Source organism: Eupeodes corollae, chromosome 1, assembly GCF_945859685.1.
Source record: "Eupeodes corollae chromosome 1, idEupCoro1.1, whole genome shotgun sequence".
NCBI classification, from domain to species: domain Eukaryota; kingdom Metazoa; phylum Arthropoda; class Insecta; order Diptera; family Syrphidae; genus Eupeodes; species Eupeodes corollae.
In genome coordinates this window covers 276,609,537-276,631,369 of record NC_079147.1, presented here as the reverse complement: position 1 = coordinate 276,631,369, position 21,833 = coordinate 276,609,537, and the positions used below count along the sequence as shown (strand labels likewise).

At 35.2% G+C, this 21,833-nt stretch overlaps 1 non-coding gene across 1 annotated transcript; it reads left to right on the top strand.

Annotated features, from left to right (window-relative positions):
* Positions 1 to 6,945: 6,945 nt before the first annotated feature.
* On the top strand, positions 6,946 to 7,018 carry Trnaf-gaa (transfer RNA phenylalanine (anticodon GAA)). The gene has a single exon. It is a non-coding gene; the product is annotated as a tRNA-Phe (tRNA).
* The last annotated feature ends 14,815 nt before the right edge of the window (positions 7,019 to 21,833 follow it).

Below are 21,833 nucleotides of genomic sequence, written 5' to 3'. Positions count from 1 at the left end.
AAAAGGATTTTTTTGATTGCAGTAGGTTTATGTGTAATAAATAAAATGACGCTTTCAAGTACATCCGTTTTATCATGCTCGAAAAATACATGCAGAATATTTTCACCGATTGAGAGACACCTTTTAGATGAGCCGTCAGCAGTTCCAATGTATCGTTATATAAATATGTACGATGTACCCACATAGTGATATCCAGCACAAATTCAATTTATTTCGAAATGATACCATAAGTGCTAAGGAGAAACTTTGTTTGGCTTTAAGGTACAAGCTAGTTTCGCGGCTCTATTTAATAGATTTTTGGTGGAAAAAACAACGTTCAGATAATGTATCATTCAAATGATTCAGGCAAACAACAAACATTTTACAGATATCGTAATGCCAGTCGCTGAAAACCCTAGATTTTGGAAAGAAGTTTTTTTAAGATTTTTTAACAAACTGGAATTTTCCCAACTGTCTCGGAGCTGTTGTTGGAAAGAATGTGAACATTTTTACCCCAAGAAAGTCCGGCAGTTTCATTTGCAATTATAAAAAGAGGCAAGTATGCGACCCACGCTGATAACTTCCCATCAAGTCGGTCGATTAGTCTTGCTTTAAACTTTTACAAAATATTTATAGCAATATTTTGTGTGAGATAAATAATTTAAAGTTAACTTCTTTTTTTGTTATAAAAACGATAAGAAATTTTTCAAAACTTTGATATATTAGCTTTAAACTTACTTACTTACTTACTTAAGGTGGCGCTATAATCCTGTGTGAACTAGGGCCTCACCCAACAAACTTCTCCAACTAGTTCGGTCCCTAGCTAGATGTCTCTAGTTTCGCGCTCCAAGTTGGGTGAGGTCACCTTCCAATTGTGCGCGCCACCTGATCCGCGGTCTTCCTCTACTGCGCTGTCCTGTGGGTGCGGATTCGAAGACTTTCCGGGCCGCAGCATTGGTTTCCATGCGCTCTACGTGACGCAGCCATCTTAGTCGTTGGATTTTTACTCTTCTTGCTAAGTCTACGTCGCTGTACAGCCCGTACAGTTCGTCGTTCCATCTTCTCCTCCACTCCCCTTCGATGCATACGGGACCGTAGATCACACGAAGAACTTTTCTCTCGAAGCGACCCAAGGTGCTTTCATCCGCTTTTGTCATGGTCCATGCTTCTGCACCGTATAGCAGGACGGGGATGATAAGGGTCTTATATAGCAACACTTTGGTCCCTCGAGAGAGGACATTACCACTCAATTGCTTTCTTAGTCCAAAGAAAAAGCGGTTAGCAAGAGTTATTCTGCGTTTGATCTCAGCGCTGGTATTGTTTTCTGCGTTTACAGCGGAGCCTAGGTAGACGAAGTCCTTGACTACCTCAAAGTTACGTCTGTCGATTGTGACGTTTTGACCAAAACGTCGGTGTTGTATGTCTTTTCTAGACGACAGCATGTACTTTGTTTTGCCCTCATTAACCGTTAAACCCATTTTTGCCGCCTCTGCCTCAATACTCACAAAAGCCCCATTGACATCACGCTGAGTTCTTCCAATTATGTCAATGTCATCAGCATATGCCAATAATTGGAAAGATAATGCCTCTTGTGTTGACGTTTGAGCTCTGCACTATTCTTTCAAGCACGATGTTAAAAAAATGGCATGACAGCGCACCACCTTGTTTAAAACCTTTTTTGACATCGAAAGGTTCTGTTAAGTTGTTTCCAACCTTTATGAAGCAGCGTGAATTCTCCATGGTCATCCTGCATAAACGGACGAGTTTGGCAGGAATGCCAAAACTAGACATTGTTTTTTTACAGCTCGTCCCTGTAGATGCTGTCATATGCGGCCTTGAAATCGATGAAAAAATGGTGGGTGTCGATTTGGTGCTCTTGGGTTTTTTCCAGGATCTGCCGTAATGTGAATATTTGATCAACTGTGGACTTTTCTGGTCTAAAACCACACTGATAAGGACCTATCAGGTTTTTGACGATGGGCTTTAGACGTTCACATATTACGGCAGAGAAGATTTTATAGGCGATGTTAAGTAGACTAATTCCTCTATAGTTGGTGCAGTTTAGAGGCTCTCCTTTTTTCAGGATCGGGCAAACAATACTGAGGTTCCATTCATCGGGCATGCTTTCTTCCGACCATATCTTACAAATAAGTTGGTACATGCTCCTAACCAACTTATCTCCAGCCGCTTTAAAGAGCTTGGCATTCAAAACTACTTTTATCTTTTAAAAATATTGTTGTCAACATTCATTTTAATTTTGAAAAAAATCTAGAAACCTGTTAAGGTTTCTTACAAAAAATAAAAACCTAACAAAAAAAACATCATTAAAACTTGATAAATATTTACTTTCTACTCAAAAATTAACAATATTGTCTTCAAACTTTTTTTATTTCACAAAAATTATTGTTTTCGATATTCAGGAGTTTTTTTCATAAAAATGCAACAGTCCGTTTTTTTATAAAAAAAATAATATCTACAAAAAATAGTTCGCAAATTTGGTAAGATTTTCATTTATCCAATTTATACAAATTTAAGAAATGCTACTAAAATTGGTAAAATTTTGTTATTCACTAATAATCTATTTTGGTAATTTTAAATTTTTTAAGAATAATGCAACTGAAAACTTTTTTAACCCAACACAAAAACCTACAAACTTTTAAGCAAGACCAATTGACAGACGGGATGTTATTATCTGCCTAAAAACATTTATCCTTGAGATAGGGACGACGAAAAAAGCTTCCCGAATGTATGGACGCACACCCAGATATCTCTCAAATAATCGTTTATTTAGAATCTAGGGGCCTTCAAACTTCGAACAATTTTAAAATTTTCAATTCGGACCTTTAGAAAAAATTTTAAAAAATCCCTTTGTCAGTTCTTTTATATAAAATACTAATCAATATAAAATGCTACACAAAATTGGTAAGAACTGATGTTCCACTCAAATATACAAAAATTAATAAAGGTACGGACAACAAACCTAATTTATTTTATACAAAATATTGTTGTTAGGCTTTTGTCTATTTTATAAGAAAAAAAACTTTCAAAAAATGAAAATAAAATTGGTAAAACTAGTTAAAAAGAAAATATATTAAAATCCAACTTATTTTATCATAAAAAATATTGTTCTTAACTTTAAGTTAATTTTTTGGAAAATTCTAATTGCCAGCCAACAAAACACGAAAACCCACAAAAATATGTAATTAAAAACTGATAAAAAAACGTTTTTTACTGAAGTTTTGCGGGAACAAAGAAAGTTATTAATGATCTTAATATTTTTTAAGCTTTAGAAATATTGACAGACGGGCACGAATGGCAACTTATCAGTGTGGGTCACAGTCTAGACTTTTTGTTACCTTTTACCAGAAATTAAATCGTTTTTCTTCCTTGCATACAATTATTACTATTTTCGTTCATACAATTTCCGAGATAACATACATTTTTTTAAATGATGGAAAATAATGGCTAATAGCATTTTTTTAAGTTCTTACCAAACTAGTTTGCTGCCACAATGTTGGTTCGGAAGATTATGCCTGTAATTTCTTCATGATTTGAAGTCAATAACTCTATTAGTATTGGAGATATGGCTAACGAAAAGGACATTTCGAACATTTCTCTAACCATTTTAGATAAAGAAAACGTGTAGAAATGTCAACAATATTTAATACGTTTTTTTCTTTCCCATAAACCCAATAATGTTTTATTAAAGAACTTTTTTTTTTTTGAATTCAAATCACGTTTTGCAATGAATTCCATTTCTCCAGGAATTTGAAAAATTACACCGTAAAACATTAGATTTTTACTTGCGACATATGTGTTGGAACTATATGGCAAGTTTTGCATTTGTGCAAATTTCGAACTCTAGATTTTAATCAAATATGATATTTCGATGATAGGGAAGTCGAAAAAAGTGGGTCCTGCGCTTCCGTCCGGTGTGTTTTGTCTGTCTGTGCACGCTCCTACAGCCTAAACCATTGGGTCGATAGAGTTCAAACTTGGAAGTGAAGGTTTTTAGCAGATTCGGGTTAGGCGTTTTTTTCATTTTTTTAATATCAAAACTAACAAAACTACCCGTTCGTATGCTTGTTTTTTTAAACTTTAACGGAAAAAATAAAGTAAACATAATAACTCCTTGTTTGCGCTGAAAACTTGTAGGAACGAAGTAATGTGAAGGGATTGTAGTAATTACATACCTTCTACCTACCAATAACATTCCTTCATTATCATCATAAACATGCTTTTATCTATCTATCTGCATAAAGCTGAGCATGTCAAAGAACTATTCCTTATTCGTTTTAGACACCTACCTAACAACACAACCAATAGCCGATAGCTTTAAAATTTAAACATACATGCTCTGCCTCTTTCTTATCTTCAGATAATTTATGTTCCATCCTGGTTCGAACTAATTGAATACACAAACAATTATTTTCGTTAAGTATGCTTACAAGTATTTTTCATTTCCGGGATGAGTTGTCCTAGGATGAGTTGTGTCTTGGGATGAATCACAAGTTTTTTGACAAATCAAATTTCATTTATGTATATCTTTGAAGATAAACTTATTTTACAGGTATATTTTTATATCTAGTATAGTTACTTTTTTAAACAGTAGTACATTTTGTTTTTAAGGCTAAGGTTTTTTTTGTATGAAGATTTTGCAAATTACCAATCTTTTTTATCTAAATGTAAGTTAAAACCTTTAAATTTCCCAGGAAGTTTTCAAAAATGGTGCAAAATTTTTCATAACGTAGACTGGCTAAGCCCAATTGTACTAAAAATTCTAGTTAACGCTTTTAAAGTTGCGGTCATTGACTCCGAATTTCTGTGACATTGCTCGTTTGTGTACTTTAACAAGTAAAAATGTTAAGTTGTCTGAATAAATTGACATTGACAATTTTATTATTAATGAAAGACTAGATTCACGAATTAAAATTAAACTTGTTAAGTCTCTTTTTGAAAAACCTGATATGAGATGACTTCAGAGTTTTCATTTGACTCTACATTATGAAGCTTTTGAAAGTTTATCAACCATAACTTCACAAATGTTGGGTTTTAAGTGCTCAAGAGTAAAAGGTTTATCTGCATAAGCACGGTCTTTCGCGTAGGCCTACAAAAAAAGTCCAGCGGTGTCAAATCCCATGATCTTGCTGGCCAGTTGATGTCGAATTGACTAGAAATTACGCTGCCAGGAAATGTCTAATAAAGCCATATTCGCTTAAGTCTTGTTGAAACCACATATTCTCCAAGTCATGTTCTCAAAAGCAGTCAACAAATAGTCGGCTATCATATTACTATAACGCTATATATATAAGGGTGAAAGTCGTTACATTGTCCAATCACACCACCACCGCACCAAAGAACGCACCAAACAGTGACTTTTTGTGGATATAATAGTCTCTCTTCAATTACCCTAGGATTCTCAGAACCCCAAATATGACAACTTTGTTTAGTAACATACCCAAAGAGTGAGAAATGCACTTCCTCGCTGGAGAAAATTTTGTTCGAAAAATCGCCGTCCACAGTCTGTTGTTCAAGCACCCATTGGACGTATCTGCGACGTTGTGAATGGTCAGCTGGCTTCAGTTGCTATGTGAGCTTGACTTTAAATGGATGTAGGTGTATTTAGAAATGCAAAACACGCCATAATGTGCCGTAAGACAGTCCTAATTCATGAGAACGACGAGGAATCGACACCTTCAAGTTTTGGTTTGACAACTTACAATAGTCAAATACATAACCTACATTTTTAATAATATATTTATGACTAGTACTTTCCCCTTCTATTTTGAAGCAGGCGAAGATAATACCAATTCCCGAAAATCGTGATGAAGATGATTATCGTCCTATAGCTATATTACCTTTTTTCGAAGGTTTTCGAGAAACTGATAAATAACCAATTAAGAATTTTCTCACAAGTAATAAATTAATGTGTATCAATCAATCGGTCTTTCGCCCTAAGCACAGCTGTACTACAGCTTTAATTGAAAATATCAGAAATGAATTAGATAATGATAAAGTGACTATATTAACGCTTCTTGACTTTTCAAAGGCATTTGATACCGCCAACCATTTTATACTTTGTGAAAAACTTAAAGGTCAATTTCATTTCTCTTTTGCATCGTTAAGCTTATTCTCTCCTACTTAACCGGTAGATCTGAGGTAGTTTTTGCTAACAATGTTATGTTTACTTTCCTTCCTCTGCAGAAAGGTTTCCCTCAGGGCTCTATTTTGGGTCCTTAACTGTTCTCGATGTATATCAATGATCTTCCGTCATGTCCACTGAACTCTTCTGTGCACATGTATGCAGATGACGTTCAATTATACAACAGATTTCAACTAGGCATGCTTGAGAATGGTATGCATTAAGTCAACGAGGATTTGAATACAATTGTTATGTGTCCCGCACTGGGCGTCTCATCAAATAACGCCTTTGAAAACACGCTTAATATTGGCCAAAACGTTATTAGTACCCCTTATTATCTTCCCATAGGAATTTATTGTAATGGGTCCGATTTGTCAAATTGAAAATTTTGACTTTTCTCGACGTTTCAAGGTCCCTAGAGTCGAAATAAAAGATTTTTAGAAAGATGTCTATGCGTGCGTGTGTACGTACGTTTGTACGTCCGTACGTCCGTACGTTCTCGACGTTTTTTTTCGTCGTCCATAGCTCAGAACATCAGAAGGTGATTTCTCAAAACCTTAACGCGATAAAACGATTTTGAAGTCGAATTTGAACTAAGTCAATTGAAAGCTTGTTAAATCAAGTATAACTAAGTAAATTTCTTGGTATTAGACAAATTTCACAAGTACAAGTTTTATAATTTTCAAGTATAAGGGAGTTGTACTACCTCAAAAGTCAAAAAGAGCTTGAAGGGAATAAATATATCTTTAAATCTCCTTATTTTGGGTTATGAATTTAAATTATAGTTCCCTGATTAAATACTTGCACCTTTTTTTATGATATCTGCCGAAATAGCTCAGTTGGGAGAGCGTTAGACTGAAGATCTAAAGGTCCCCGGTTCAATCTCGGGTTTCGGCAATATCATCTCTATTTTTACAATCCAAATTTCAAATCATAATAATTGTTTGTTATGTGGCGTATGAGTAATATATTTTAAAGCCTTTTAAGGCTGATGAAAACTTCTTTTGACTTGGCTTGAGTGATTGGGAATTTTTTCAAATTCGATTTTATTTCCTTTCTTAAATCCTAAGTCAAATCTTAATGCATATAAATTTAATTAATAAAAACCACCAACTTTATACATAAACCAAATTTATGCCACAAATATATTTAATTAATTTATGATTTATTAATACGAATGTGTTTGAAAGAAGGATCCTTCATTTAAATTTATTAATCTATGAAGTAAACCTTTAATTTTTGTCAGAGTCTTATGAATTTTCTGAACATTTCTTCGTAATTTTCGGTTGAACTTTCGGTTTTGTCGGTTACGTCTTCTTCTGCTTCTCCGTCCTTGTCTCCTTCTTGTTCTTTTTGGACGATTGAGTTCTTCTCTTCTTTCTATTTCATTTGTATTATGTTCAATGTTTTCCAATTCTTCTTCATTATTATTATTTATTTCCAAATCGTTGTTGTTTTCTTGTTTAATCAAATTATTTCGAATGTTGTTATCATCTTGTTCCGAATCACCATTTGTTATATTATTTTTATTCATATCAAAATATATTTTGTTTTCCAATTTAAGATAATACGTTATGTATAAAAATCACACTTAAATTTCAATGACTCTAAATTCATTCAAAAATATTGAAATAATTTTCGAAACAATAAAATTTTGTAATGTTTTCAACAAGTATTCAATTTTAGTATCTTGCCTGAATGAAAGTTTGTGTCCTTTAAAGGCAGGAGTTCCATTTAAAAAGGTGTTTTTTTAGAACATTTCATAAATGTTAAATGCACCTTCCTAACCTTTTTGCCAAGAAACGAAAATATTACAAACCACAACAAACTCTTGAATACCAAATTGGATAGATTTGTATAATGATGGAGCAAAAATGTAAATTTGCACCCATAAAGAAACAACTGACCATAATTTATTTATAATATTAAAAAGATTGCTTCGTTGTGAAGATAGCATCGAACTCGAACTATGCACAGAGCAGAGAGTTGCAAGTAACGTATTGCATCTTATTTCAAGCCAATAGTTAAAGTCGATAAAATAAACAAACATCACCAGAACAGAATCGATGACAATCTTTGTGAATGAAAAATGGAATCATCTAAAGTCAAGCGCAGCGCAGCCAAAGAGCCAGAAGCAAGCTTCTCTGTAATATCCCGCGATTCCATTCATTTGTCATGAATTTTGAAAAATGCATCAGCATATTCTCAGACAGTTCGGACAGTCCACATGTGCTACCAGTAAATTTTTAAATCATTATTCATTCCTCTCCCACAGGTTACCGGAGTTTTAGGAGCTATACAAATACCCTGAAGTGGATACAAAAATAAATAACTAAGATCAACCATTAGGCTTTGAAGCACTCTTTTATTGTTGAAGTGAAAACGATATTATAGAGATGACTCTTGACAGGAATAACATTTTAAAGCAATGGACTTAATTTTAATTTAATTTGCATACAAAAGAATGGATGTGAAGACCTGTGGGCAAATTGCAAGAGAATATGATTTTATTTTTACAAAGTAGATTATGCTTTGTTTAAATTGTTTTAGTTCTTCTGCTTTGAAAGGTTCCTAATTAATTGAGCGTTATTTTTATTATTTTGCTCAAGCTTCAAACTTAATATAATTTTTCTTCCAACAAAGTCCTTAACCATCGATTTAAGTTGTCATTTTAAAGTGAAAATTTTCAACTTTAGAGTTTATCAACTTAGAAGGAGGCAAGTTCAGACGACATATGGGTCTTGAAAGTAAGGCAACTTTCTATTATCTGATTAGCGAGCTGTCAAAGCATTGCCTCAATCTCGTGTTGGATAGATAGGGTATCTTGAATAGGTGAATTTTTAGATAAATTGTTGAACGAGTTAGATAGCTGTATTGAGCTGTCAAAAAATAAAAACAACTTTCAGCTGTTCACGAAAAGCCGAGAAACATTTAAGCTTCGCTGTCAAAAATGTTGTAAGATAAAACATTTAATGGATTATTCAACTGATTCTTCGAACGAAAATGAATTGATAGTGGAGCGGCAGTGGAGCGAGAATGTATTATCTTTATGAAATATGACAACGAACGGTAATGATTCCCCAAGATGTTACCCAGCTTTGGTAAATCCTTCTATAGTCACTCCGACTGTAGTAAGCCGCACATCGGATTTGGGGGTGCGGCATCTTTCATACTTCATGAATCAGAAACAAGATTAAGAAATCCTTCAGATTCAACAAGACGGACTTTTGGCTACAAAACACGAACGAAGATTGGAGCATAGAACGTTTGTTCCCTGTACGCACCAGGTAGGTACGAGCAGGTAGAGCGTGAAATGCTCTGCTGAAGAGCTGAATATTCTGCAGAATCGGGCCAAACGAGAATGTTGTACTCTGGCGAAGAGGATATAGACAGAGGTCCAAGATTCAACGGTGTGGGCATCATGCTGACTAAAGAAGCTGCCAAAAGTCTTATATCGATTTCGGCGAGGCTTATGACGGCGAGGTTTAGCTCAAAAATCAGTAAAGTCACCATTATTCACTGCTACGCTCCAACGAATGAGGCTTCAGCGGACGAAAAGACCTCTTTTTATACTCATCTGAATTCGGTGTACAACGGTGTTCCGGGGGGCGATATCATTATCATCAAGGTGGACTTTAATGCCAAAATTGGTTCTGATAACGTAGGCTTCGAACGAGTTATGGGTAAGCATGGCTTAAGTCAACGTAACGAAAATGGTGATATGCTCGTCAACTTGTGATTGTATTTTTTTTATTTTCGCACAAGGCCAGCCACAAAATAACCGGGGAATCGCCTGATGGTTGAACCAAAAATCAAATCGATCACTTCATTATACAGCAGAAATGAAGGAAATCACTGTGCGATGTTCGTAACGAAAGAAAGCCTGATGCAGGTAGTGACCATCACTTGCTATTGGGTTTGCTTCGCTTACGAACAGCTGCTGTACAGCTTCGCTCAGACGGTTTAGTGTTCTAAATGACTCTAATGTACGTCGTTATTTCGTCACCACAATCTGCGAGAAAGCATCAAACATATAAAATGCTGGGTTATCGGTAGATGCTTAAATTAAGAGCGCTTACATAGAAGCTATACCCAGACAGACAAGAGCTACAGATTCCTGGATATCCCAAGATACGTGGGACAAAATCGCATATCGAAGAACACTTAAAATTAGAATCAATTCAGGAAGTGATGCTTAGAGGAAACTGATTCTACGAAACGAGTATAGAGCATCTCATAAGACAGTGAGACGTAACAAGAGGCCAAGGCTGGACAAACTTGCGGAAAATGCGGAACATGCTGCAGGAAGAGGGGAGCTGTATAAAATCACTAAGGACATTGTCGCACAGCGTACTAGCACTAACACTAATCATCCCGTGTTAGATTTGAACTTCACCAGACGATAGAAGATCAGCTACAAAGATGAATGGAGCGCTTTTGTGCGCTGCTAAATGAGGACCACAATGCAGAATTGAATCCACAACAACATGCTCAGATCTTGTAGGGGTATTGACACCAGTCCCAAATAAAGTCTTAGGAAAAACAAAGCAGCTGGACTTTACGGTATTCCCGTAGAATTCCTAAAACAGACCCTGAGGCAGCTTCCCGTATTTTGCTTAAACTCGTGCAGGCTGTCTTGGAGAGTGAAACTTACCCAAGGGACTGGAAGGATGGAGTGAGTTATTGTAAGATTACCAAAGAAAGGAAACCTCAAAAACTATAATAACTGGCGCGGTATCACAGTTCTGTCCGTTTATCCGAAGTTAATGGCAACTATTATTCTCGAGAGGATTAAGTGAGGGGTTTCGCTGTGGCCGATTCTGCGTCGACCACATCAACACCTTGCGAATCATACTCGTACAATCATTTGAGTACCAATCAACGCTGTACCTAATGTTTGTAGATTTTGAAAATGCGTTTGATCGGGTCAACCGTGAATTCATCTGGAGATCGCTTATCGCGCGAGGTATCCCTAAGAAAATTGTCGATGTTATTAAAGAATCGTACAACAACGCATGGTGTTTTGTGTTGCACAATGGACAGCTTTCCGACTCCTCCGATGTGCGTCAAGGAGTGAGACAAGGAGATGTCTTGTCACCAATTCTGTTTTTGCTAGCGATTGACGATGTGATGACTGCCACAGTGGGTACAAATGAAAGACACGGTATCCAATGGAGTCTGTTTGACAAGCTTAGCCACATAGATTATGCTGACGATATATGTCTCATGGCAAACGACACGGCAGGCTTAAACCAGATGTGTCATTCACTGCAATTAAATGGAGAGGTGGCTGGCTTAAGGATTAACACAAATAAGGCCAAAGTAATGACCACGAGCCAAAGCACAAAAATAATTCTAAGACAGTGGACCATAGAGGAGGTCGAGCAGTTGAATTATCTGGGAAGTTTTATACCTCTCTATGGCGAAACGGTCCTTGATGTTAACAGTAGAATAAAAAAAGTCCGTAATACATTTGGAATCCTTTCTCCTGTGTGGAACTCTAGCAAAATATCGCTACGCACCAATTTGAAACTCTTCGAATCTAACGTCAAATCAGGGGCCCTACAATATAACTCGATTCAACTTATGGTTCTATTCGAAACCTATTTCCGATTCAACTTTCAAATCGTACTACGTATGAAAGTAGAATAGGATGCCGGTTATACCAACTTGTTTTCAAAAAAATGTGTACTTTCGAACGACTACCGACTTGTGTGACAATTTTAAAAACAAAATTGGCCAAGAATAATTATTACAATAATGGACACCGTAGGAATTTGGTTCAATTTGCAATTAAATGAAGAACGCTACGAGCAAATTAAACGCAGACGAATAAAAAATAATTCAAAAAAAATGTTCTCTCAAAAATCGTGTTGGAAAGGATGTTTGCCTCAACACTGTCCGCAACATTCTCCATATATACGAATACTACTAGAGTTGCAAGAAAAAAAAAACATTTATTAGCCTAAAAAATCAAAAATAAAAGAATAAAAGAAAAATTGCGAAAGAATATTTGTTGAAACAAGAAGATTTTTGGAATACGATAATGTGATCAAATTTCTTAACAAAAAAATATTTTAATTTGCAGTTTTTGATGATTCAAGGTCACTGATGAGAGCAAATTTAATTTGCATAAATACTGAGTTCCAGCAACAAAACACCAAAGCCACAATAAAACTCGGAGGACGCTCTGTCATGGTTTGGGGCTGCATGTCAAGTGCTGGGATAGGCAATTTGCATTTTATAGATGGTAAAATGGACAAATTTGCCTACCTCAACATTTTGAAACAAAATGTAAAGCAGAATACGGAAAAATTAGGAATCGCAAATAAATTTGCATTCTATCAGACAATGATCCCAAGAACACATCCGGTGTCGCAAAGATTTGGTTGATCCATAATTGCCCCTAACTAATTGACACCAGCACAGAGCCCAGACCTGTGATGAACATCTGTGGGAGGAATTGGCCAGAAGACACAAATTAAACTCTATAAATCAGCTTAAGGAGGCTTTAATTCAAGCTTGGAACTCTATTGAGCCTGAGGTGTGCCAAAATTTGGTTAAATCCATGCCAAATCGACTTCAAGCCGTTCTCGATTGCTACCAAATACTAGATGATGGATTTTTACTGTTTTGAAGAAGATTATTACTTTCTCCGATTATTTGTTGAGCTTTAAAAACTGGTTTTATTTTGTTTTTTTCTTGGAATTAACCGTTAACATTTGAAAATGTTTAGGTTTTTTGTTGTTTTGGATAAGTAAGTGTACGTCTTTAAATAAGAGCGAACAAAATATAAATGTAGCTATTTTTTTTACTTAAGTTACAACCCATTTTATTATGAAACTATATTCCGATTATGCGTTGGAGCCACTGTACATACGGTAGAGTATGAGACGCTCAGCGCCAAAATGACCTCATTTTCAAAAAAATCAAACTGACTATGCAGATCGAACCGGAATCTTTTGAAATATGTACAAAAATCTCCCTGTGATATTTTATAAAACTAGGTGAATTTTTATGGAGTTATTGCCAAAACGGCCTAAGCTGCTTAGGCCACATCGAATACTAGAATTTAAACATTTGTGTGGATTAGGCCAAAAACGCATTCTACATTTTAAGAGTAGGTATATTTTTTGAAAATAAATAATGTAAGCCAGTAGGTATTTAAAAGTATGCAACTAGTGCATCACAAATCGAAACGATTGAGTAGGCATTGAAATTCTTGTTTATTTGAAAATAATTTATTGGATAATTCTTTGCCTTTCCGCTTTTAGTTCATGCAATTCTTGTTTTGATGTAGACACGCTTGATGCTTTAGTTTTTACTAGTTGTTCCCGTTAAAAAAGTTATTCATTTTTAAATAAATCCACTTCTTTGTCAAAGGTAAGTTAGTAAAATTTATTGAAGGATCTTTATTCAAATTGAAAATGTATTAGCTAGACAAAGAAATTTTACCTACGTGAAGAAGCATATCTGAGGCTGACTCCATAAGTTTCCAAGACTTTGAGAATTCTGGATCCGCGTATCCTCCTACACAAAGTGATTCATCAATTTCATCGCTTTCTTTTGAAGATACATTACCTAGGCCATTGGGAATTGTGGTAACAGAGTCCCAGATAGAATTACCAGAAAATGAAAGGCCAATTGAATCATCAGTTGAATTTTAAGGCATAAATAAATTGAAAACACCTACGAGGTAAAGAATTGTAACAAATCGAAATGGAAAAAACACGTAAGTAAAGTTCAGCGAAATTCAAGAAAATGTTGTAAGACTGTAAAAGGAGCTCGAACGCTAAATGCACTTGCATGTTAAAATGTCATCAGCATTTCAGTGAGAGTATTATGCGAAGTATTTTTGAAAATTTTTATAAAATTGCTGATCATGATTTGCAAAATGCGTATTTATGTGGAAAAATTGGAGTTATTGAAACAAAGAGATCTTATAAGAAGTCTTTGGGCGAAAGCCGCAGATTTAGTAAAAGAATTTACAAACTTCCTGGAGTCAACAATGTCGGAATGATTGTCTGCAAAAGGTTTTTCAAACAGATTCTACAGGTAACTGATGGTCGTATTACTCGTCCTCTTAAGCATAGAACACCTGGAAGTGGATCAACAACACCAATTTTGGACCAAAGAGGAAGGCTTCTACCTCATAACAAGTCGACCGTTGAAGCTACAGAACTCGTGAAAGACTTTATTAAAAAATGTCCAAGGTATAGCTCTCATTATTCCAAGCAAAAGAAAATCCAAAGAGAATTTCTTGCACCGACCTTAAACATTTCTTAAATGTACGAGCTGTATCGTGGATCTGCAGAAAGGGATATTGTTCCAAAATTCGTGTTAACCGTAATATTTTCAGAAAATTTTAATTTACATTTTCGAGCTCCAGTTTCTGACAGTTGCAAGAAATGCGATTCTTTTAATGTAAAAATCGAAGCTGCAGATGATCTTTCTGAAAAGCAGAGAACAACGAGCGAAAGAGATTTACACCACCGAAAATCTAAATCAGCCAGAAGTGGGATGCAGTTAGATTCGAAACTAAACAACAATGAATATGCAGTTATAGCTTTCGATTTGATGACAACCCTGCCGACGACGCCAGTTATTTCCACAAGGGTAGCTTACTACAAGAGGCAGCTTTGGACCTATTGCCTTGGTATTCATGACCTTATTACAAACAAATCGTTTATGTACACCTAGAATGAGGGAATAGCTTCACGTGGTCCACAGGAAGTAGTGTCTTGCATTATGCATTACCTGAAAGCGAATGTCAAGTGTAAACACTTAATTATGTACATATAGTGATCAATGTGGTCGTCAACATCGGAACATAAGAATGAGCACTATTTGCACTCCATGTTGACCAGATAGACCATAAGTTCCTAGTATCTGGACACTCATTCCTACCATGTGATCAAGATTTCGGTCTCATTGAAAAGAAAAAGAGATATTATAAGGACATTTTTACACCTGATTATTGGGATCGTGTAATCACAGCAAAAAAAAAGCAGCTATTCTACTTAGTGAAAATGACAGCAGATGACTTTAAAAGCATTTCTTTGATCGAGAAACTAGTGACAAACAGAAAAGTATCCACAGACAAGCACTCGAAAGTAGAATGGCTTAAGATTCAATGGCTTCGTTTCAAAAATGAGAAGTCATTTAATTCAATATAAATACTCAAACAATGAAGATGTTTTATTTCAAGAAGTTGACATTTCAAAGCGGAACTCCAGTAAATTCGTAGACGTGGAATTGGAGCCACTATATCCTGGAGGAGGATTTCCAAATCGTTTTGCCGCTAAGCGCCTCTTTGAAAATATTTTAATGAAAAATATATACTTTTGTTTTAGTTTTTTTAAGAGCTATCGTCTTTCTAAAGACGGATTTATGTTCTTAATTAACACCATATGACATGACTACTCGCAGAAGACGAAATGCTGTTCCGATTATCATTAAGTTATCAGCAGCATTGAATTTTTTGGCAACCTCCTCCAAAACCAAATCGGTGGTGACAAGAACGCTGGATTTGCTCAGCAAACCATGTCAAATATACTTGCCGAAGTTTTGACTACAATCGAAAGAGTCATGTGCCCTCTGATGATGAATTTTTAAATGAATGAGGAAGAGAAATGAAAGTCCAAACGCTATTTTTTGCAAAAATTACGGATTCCCAGTGTGATTGGGTGGTAGATGGAACTCTTATTTAACATTCTAATAACCCTTTAACAAAAAAAAACGCTCGCAAACACATTTGATGAAGAGTGATTGTTTTCGATTTTGCCTTATTTTGAATTATACTTTCGAGTTATGTAGTTCCTCGTTTATTCGAAAGTTCATAAGAATATAGTTGGCACTACTAGAACTATTCGATTCCCGTTCGTTTTAAAGTTGCCAAATAGATACATAGTATCAATTTTTCGAAGTCGAGCAATTTCGTTGTAGAATCGAGTTACATAGTAGGGCCCCAGTTCTGTTATATGCTTCTGAAACATGGAAATGCTCTGCCAACATCTCGAGCAGACTACAAGCTTGTGTTAACCGTTGTCTGCGCTCTATTCTGAAGATCCGGTAGTCGCAAACTATTTCTAACGTTTAGCTGTGGAATAGGACATGACAGAAAAAATTGGACGTAGACATCATGCAACGGAAATGGCGTTGGATAGGCCATACACTGAGGAAACCTGAAGACAATATAGCAAAACAATCCGTCCAATGGAATCCCTAGGGTAATAGACGCGTTGGAAGCCCAAAACAACTTGGAGGTCATCAGTTTTGAAGGAGGCTCGGTCTCAAGGTGTTCAATCGAGGCCACATCTGAGGTCGGTTGCGGTGAATCGGGATAGGTGGAAGGATCTTGTTGCTGGCGTATGCTCCAGGAGCAGTTGAAGCGTGCTGTACTTGCAGCCGGACAACATATACACTCCTCGTCAACTGAATACGCACAAACATTTTTGAATATATTTTATCCATTTTTTCCACACAGTGATGGTTATTATGCCATCTGTTGATTGTAAAAATTTTCGTAACATATAAATAACAGAATTTCAAAGTTTTATCCAAAAACAACCATGAGTTTTCCTTCAACCACTTCCAAAGTGTAACTTATGCAAAGTAGACGTTTTTTTTGAGTTAACTGGGCCCTTATTATGAATTACGAAACGAACGTAACGAACGACAGGAAAAACGAAACTCGAAGAAACGAAAGTCATGGTGAAGAGCGATTATAAGATACGAAAATAAAAAGCAAAAAAAGTTGCCAGGCAAAAACGAAAAATGATAATTTTTTAATTTAATGATATTTTTCTTAATGTTATTGCATTTAAACTCCTCAAGTTTTTCCTTTTTGAGATCAGAAATTTTGCTGCGCCGTCTATCAGCTTCTTTATGCCACTCGTTTAATTTTTACATTTCTTTTAAAATTTCCTTTTTTTGGTCTTTTCAAGAGATGCAAGACGTTCGTCCTGCATTTTGAGCACTTCATCTTGTAGTCTTACATGCTTTTCCAACAAAGTGTTTCTGGTCTTTTTTGGTGCTTTTTTATTACGGGAAGGTGGTGGGTTGACATCTTCTGCAAAAGTTTTACTATTATCTGGTTGTGGCTCAGTATTTTCATTGTTGTCTATAGAAGTACTTCCTGCTCATCAGTTTCTTCCATAGTCACATTAACACTGGTGCTGCTGCCGGCCGCCTACTACAATCGTTTTTCCTAATCGCAATTTAACAAATAAGCGTTATTTTGAACGAGTTTCGTTTTTCATAATAACCCCCCTAAATAGGTACAAAAATTAAAACGCGCTGAGTGAATAGGTAGTACCCGTGGCATGATGGTTAGTGCGTTGGACTGTCATGCAAAAGGTCTAGGGTTCAATCCCTGCCTGTGCCACCTTAATTTAAGAAATTAATTTTCGCGGGTACTGCCTCTTGCGAGGAATTGACAAATCCTTCAAGAGTAATTCTTGTCATGAAAAAGTGCTTTCTCAAACTAGCCGTTCGGATTCGGCCTTAAATTGTAGGTCCCTTCCATTCCTGACAACAGTACTCGCACACAGGAATGGTTGAGAGTTGTAAGTCACTAGGCCCTGGTTCACAACGGACTGTTGCGCCACCCCATTTGATTTTTTTTGAGTGAATAGGTAGTTCTAGTTTATGGGTCCAAAGATGTTATAAAATTTCTTTCCAAAATTACTTTATACCCAGCTGCTGTCATTTTGATGTTACAAACTCGAGCTCAACTGTTCCATAATAACTGACTGCTCCCCATATCATGACACCTCCTTCACGTCTATGATGGCGCTTTAAAAATCTTTTTTCTTTTCTTAAGTCGTGGAAATAGAAGTTGAACCCATCAGTGCCATCGAAATTTAACTTTTTTCATCTGAAAAACCCACGTGATACCATTCTTTTTTCCAACTCATGTGAAGTCTTGAAAAATCTAATCGCAACATTTTCCGTCTCTCGTCAAGTGGTGGTTTTTTCTTAAGTTTCATTTGTTAAAGATTGCTTGAGTTGTTGATTACTCTTAAAACTGTTGAGCAACTTGCGTTTAAGGCGACTTTTTGTTTTATTTTTGCCACAGAATCAGAAGAATTTGATGCACATCTTAAAATTTTTCGTCTCTCAGCTGCTGTTTTTGCTGTTTTCTTACCTCCCTTCATGTTTTTGCCGTATGCATCTTCATTTTTCAAGTAAGAATAAACTACGTTAAAACTTCGGCCAACTTTATCAGCTATTGCAAGTCCAGTTAGGCCTTGGTCTCTAAGTAAACCGATTTTAGCTTTTTCAACACTGTTAAGACACGAAGATCTACCCATTTTTCTTAAAATTTGAAATCAATAATTAAATTTTACTGAAAACACTAAAATCGTTAATTTAAACTGTCAAGCACTCAAAAAAACTAATAAATAACTAAGAAAATGGCGTTGTACCTATTCAGTTGACTAAAAAAAACTCCTACTTTGCAAGTGGTTTAAGAAAAACTCACGGTTGTTTTTGGATAATTCTTTCGGAATTATCTGCTTAACATCTTAAGGGAATAGTTAGCATCAATAGATGGCATAATAACCATCACTGTTTGGAAAAAATAAGTACAGTCGACGCACTCTAAGTCAAAGTCCATCTAAGTCGAATTTTCCTCTAACTCGAATTGTTTTGCCATATTTTTGAATTCCCCTCAATTTTCCATACAAAAACCGTCCTCTAATTCGAAATCCTTCTAAGTTGAAATTCCGTCGAACTCGAATAAATTCTTAAGATTCTTGGACTATTTCCAATCCCTGTCGAATGTCTATTTTGCAAAAAAAAAAAATAACCCTCGCGTAACTTGTATTGTATTTTTTTATTCATATTGTTATATAGGTATGAACATGAAGCACACACACAAAGTTTGTGAGTATGAAAGTGTTGACAAAGCTTTTTTCAAATGGTTCGAAAGTATGCGGGGCAATTCATTACCAATTAGCGGTCCAATCTTAAAAGAACAAGCGCTGGAATATGCAGGCAGCTTGGGTTTTCCTAATTTCAAGGCAAGCGATGGTTGGCTGACCGGATTTAAAAGCAGACATAGTATCCTTGGGAAAGTTTTGTCTGGTGACAGTGCTTTTGTTGATAAGACTAAGGTCGATGAATGGAAACAACAGATTCCAGAGGTTGCCAGAGGATTCAAACCGGATGACATTTTTAATGTTGATGAAACGGGATTGTTTTTCAAATGTTTGCCGACACGTACATTGGCTTTTAAAGGAGACAAATGTTTTGGAGGGAAACACAGTAAAGAAAGAGTGACATTCCTTGTGGGATCCAACATGACTGGATCCGAAAAGCTTAAGCTTTTAATAATAGAAAAGAGGAAAAATTCTCGCTGTTTTAATAAAATTAAATCTTTGCCGGTTGATTATGTAGCCAACCAATGTTCTTGGATGACGGCAGATCTTTTTACGAATTAGTGTTTTATCATCGATAACTGCCCGGCTCACCCAAAACAAGTAAAGGATAAATTAAAATTTATAAAACTTGAGTATTTTCCACCTAACATGACCTCAATAGTGCAACCGATGGACATCGGTATAATCCAAAATTTAAAAGTTCACTTTAAACGCCGTATTTTAACCACCATCTTAAAGGTTTGCTAAACTAAAAAGAAGACTATAAAATAACTCTGCTCGATTGTGTACGCGAAGTTTCGAGGGCGTGGATACAGGATGTAACTCCGTTGACAATAGAGAATTGTTTTAAAAAAGCCAGCTTCAAGGACGATACATGGGATGATGAAGATGATGTTCCACCAACTCATATGTGTAACCTACGACGCAAATCAAATCGAGAGGATCTGGAACAGGCTAACTGAAGCTGACTACAATATTGAAGGCTTGAATTGGACGGATTATGTGGAAGTCGATGACGGTATTGTGGCCACAGAAATATCTGAACGCGAATCAATTCTGGAATCATAAATCATGCTGCTGCTGCTTACGATCATGATAGTGGAGCTGAAGATGAAGAAGTCGAATTCGAAACAATAAATATTGAAGTGCCAGAAAAGAATGAAATCGATAATGCAATTGGAACTTTGCAATCTGCGATTGAAATGACACAAAATGTACCAGATGAGGTTCAACACTGCCTTTTCAAAATAGAGTAATTTTTTAAACAAGTGAACACCCCAGCCACTTTGATGCATCAATCAAAAATTACAATTTTTTTTTAATTAATTTTGTTGAAACAGTAATTTGACAAGGTGTAAGTTGTAAGAATGAATTAATGTGCCATAAAAGCTAGAAGCTTCTGTTTATTTATTTAATTTATCTATTTATTTGTTGTTATCTTTTTGTATATTCAATAAATGCTTTTAAGCAAAAAACTATTAATCTCTCTAACTCGTATTTTTCGAAAACTCCCTCTAACTCGAACTAATTTTGACATCCCGTGAAAATTCGACTTAGGCCGCGTTTCCACTTGCAAGTCAACTCGCGGAAGTCTTGCAGAAGTTTCTTGCAGTCGCGTTTACATTGTCATGTGAATTCTTGCAATTTCTTCTGCAATAAATGTCTTGCAAGAAGCTCGCGCAACATACTGTCGCAATTTATTGCAGATGTATTTACACCAGGAGAGCAATTAATGTCGCAATAAATCTGGTTGTTTACTTAAAATTGTGTAGTCATGGCGAGAAAACGTCAAAGATTAGCAGATTCGATGATAACTTTATTATTAAAAAAGAAAAAAAGATCTACTTGGGTTCGAGATTGGATTAAACCAAACATCTTTACGTAAATTAATAACTTTTTCTTCAATTAATTATTTAGGATGAATATTAATAAGTATGTATTCAAATGAGTCATTATGAATTACTTATTTTATATTTTATGCATTTTTATCTTTTAATTTAGTATTTTTATTAAATATATTTAAATTATTTCATATTAATCAATTGTTTTCATTATTTATAATAAATAAATATTTAAAATTTTCTTTATTTTTAAATTTATTATCTTTAGAGGGATTACCTAATTTTTTAGGATTTATTCCTAAATGATTATCAATCCAGTATTTAACTTTTAATAATCAATTATTTATAATAACAATTATGATTATTATAACATTATTAACTTTATTTTTTTATTTACGATTATGTTATACAGCTTTTATATTAAATTATTATGAAAATAATTGAAATTATAAAATTTATTGAAACAATTCAACTTCAATTAAACGCATAACTTCTTCGCCATTTACGACCTTTTGTTTTACTCATTTTGTATGTGTAAAGCAAAGACGTCAACCAGCTACTTGCGCGAGATATACGAAACTGTTTCGATAAGCTGCAAGAACTGTCGCGAGTCGATACAAATGTGTTTAAACTAGCAATTAATTGCACTTGCAAATACTCGCAAGAAGTTATGAAAGTACTGTCGCGATAGAAATTGCTTGGTAGTTTCCACTTGCAATTCACTGTCGGACAGACTATCGGACATTTATTGCAGAAGTTTTCTTGCAAATGGAAACGCGGCCTTAGAGGGAGTCCACTGTATATTAAAAAAAAGTTTGTGCGTATTCAGTTGACGAGGAGTGTATATCGTTAAATTTCAAACCTAAAATATTGTGTTGGGAATTTTTGAATATTTCCAAAACTAAATTAAAACTACTCAATTAGTGTTTTTTGTTTTTGTTCTTTATGACAGCTTCTTGATTTTTTTATTATTATGATAACAATTAT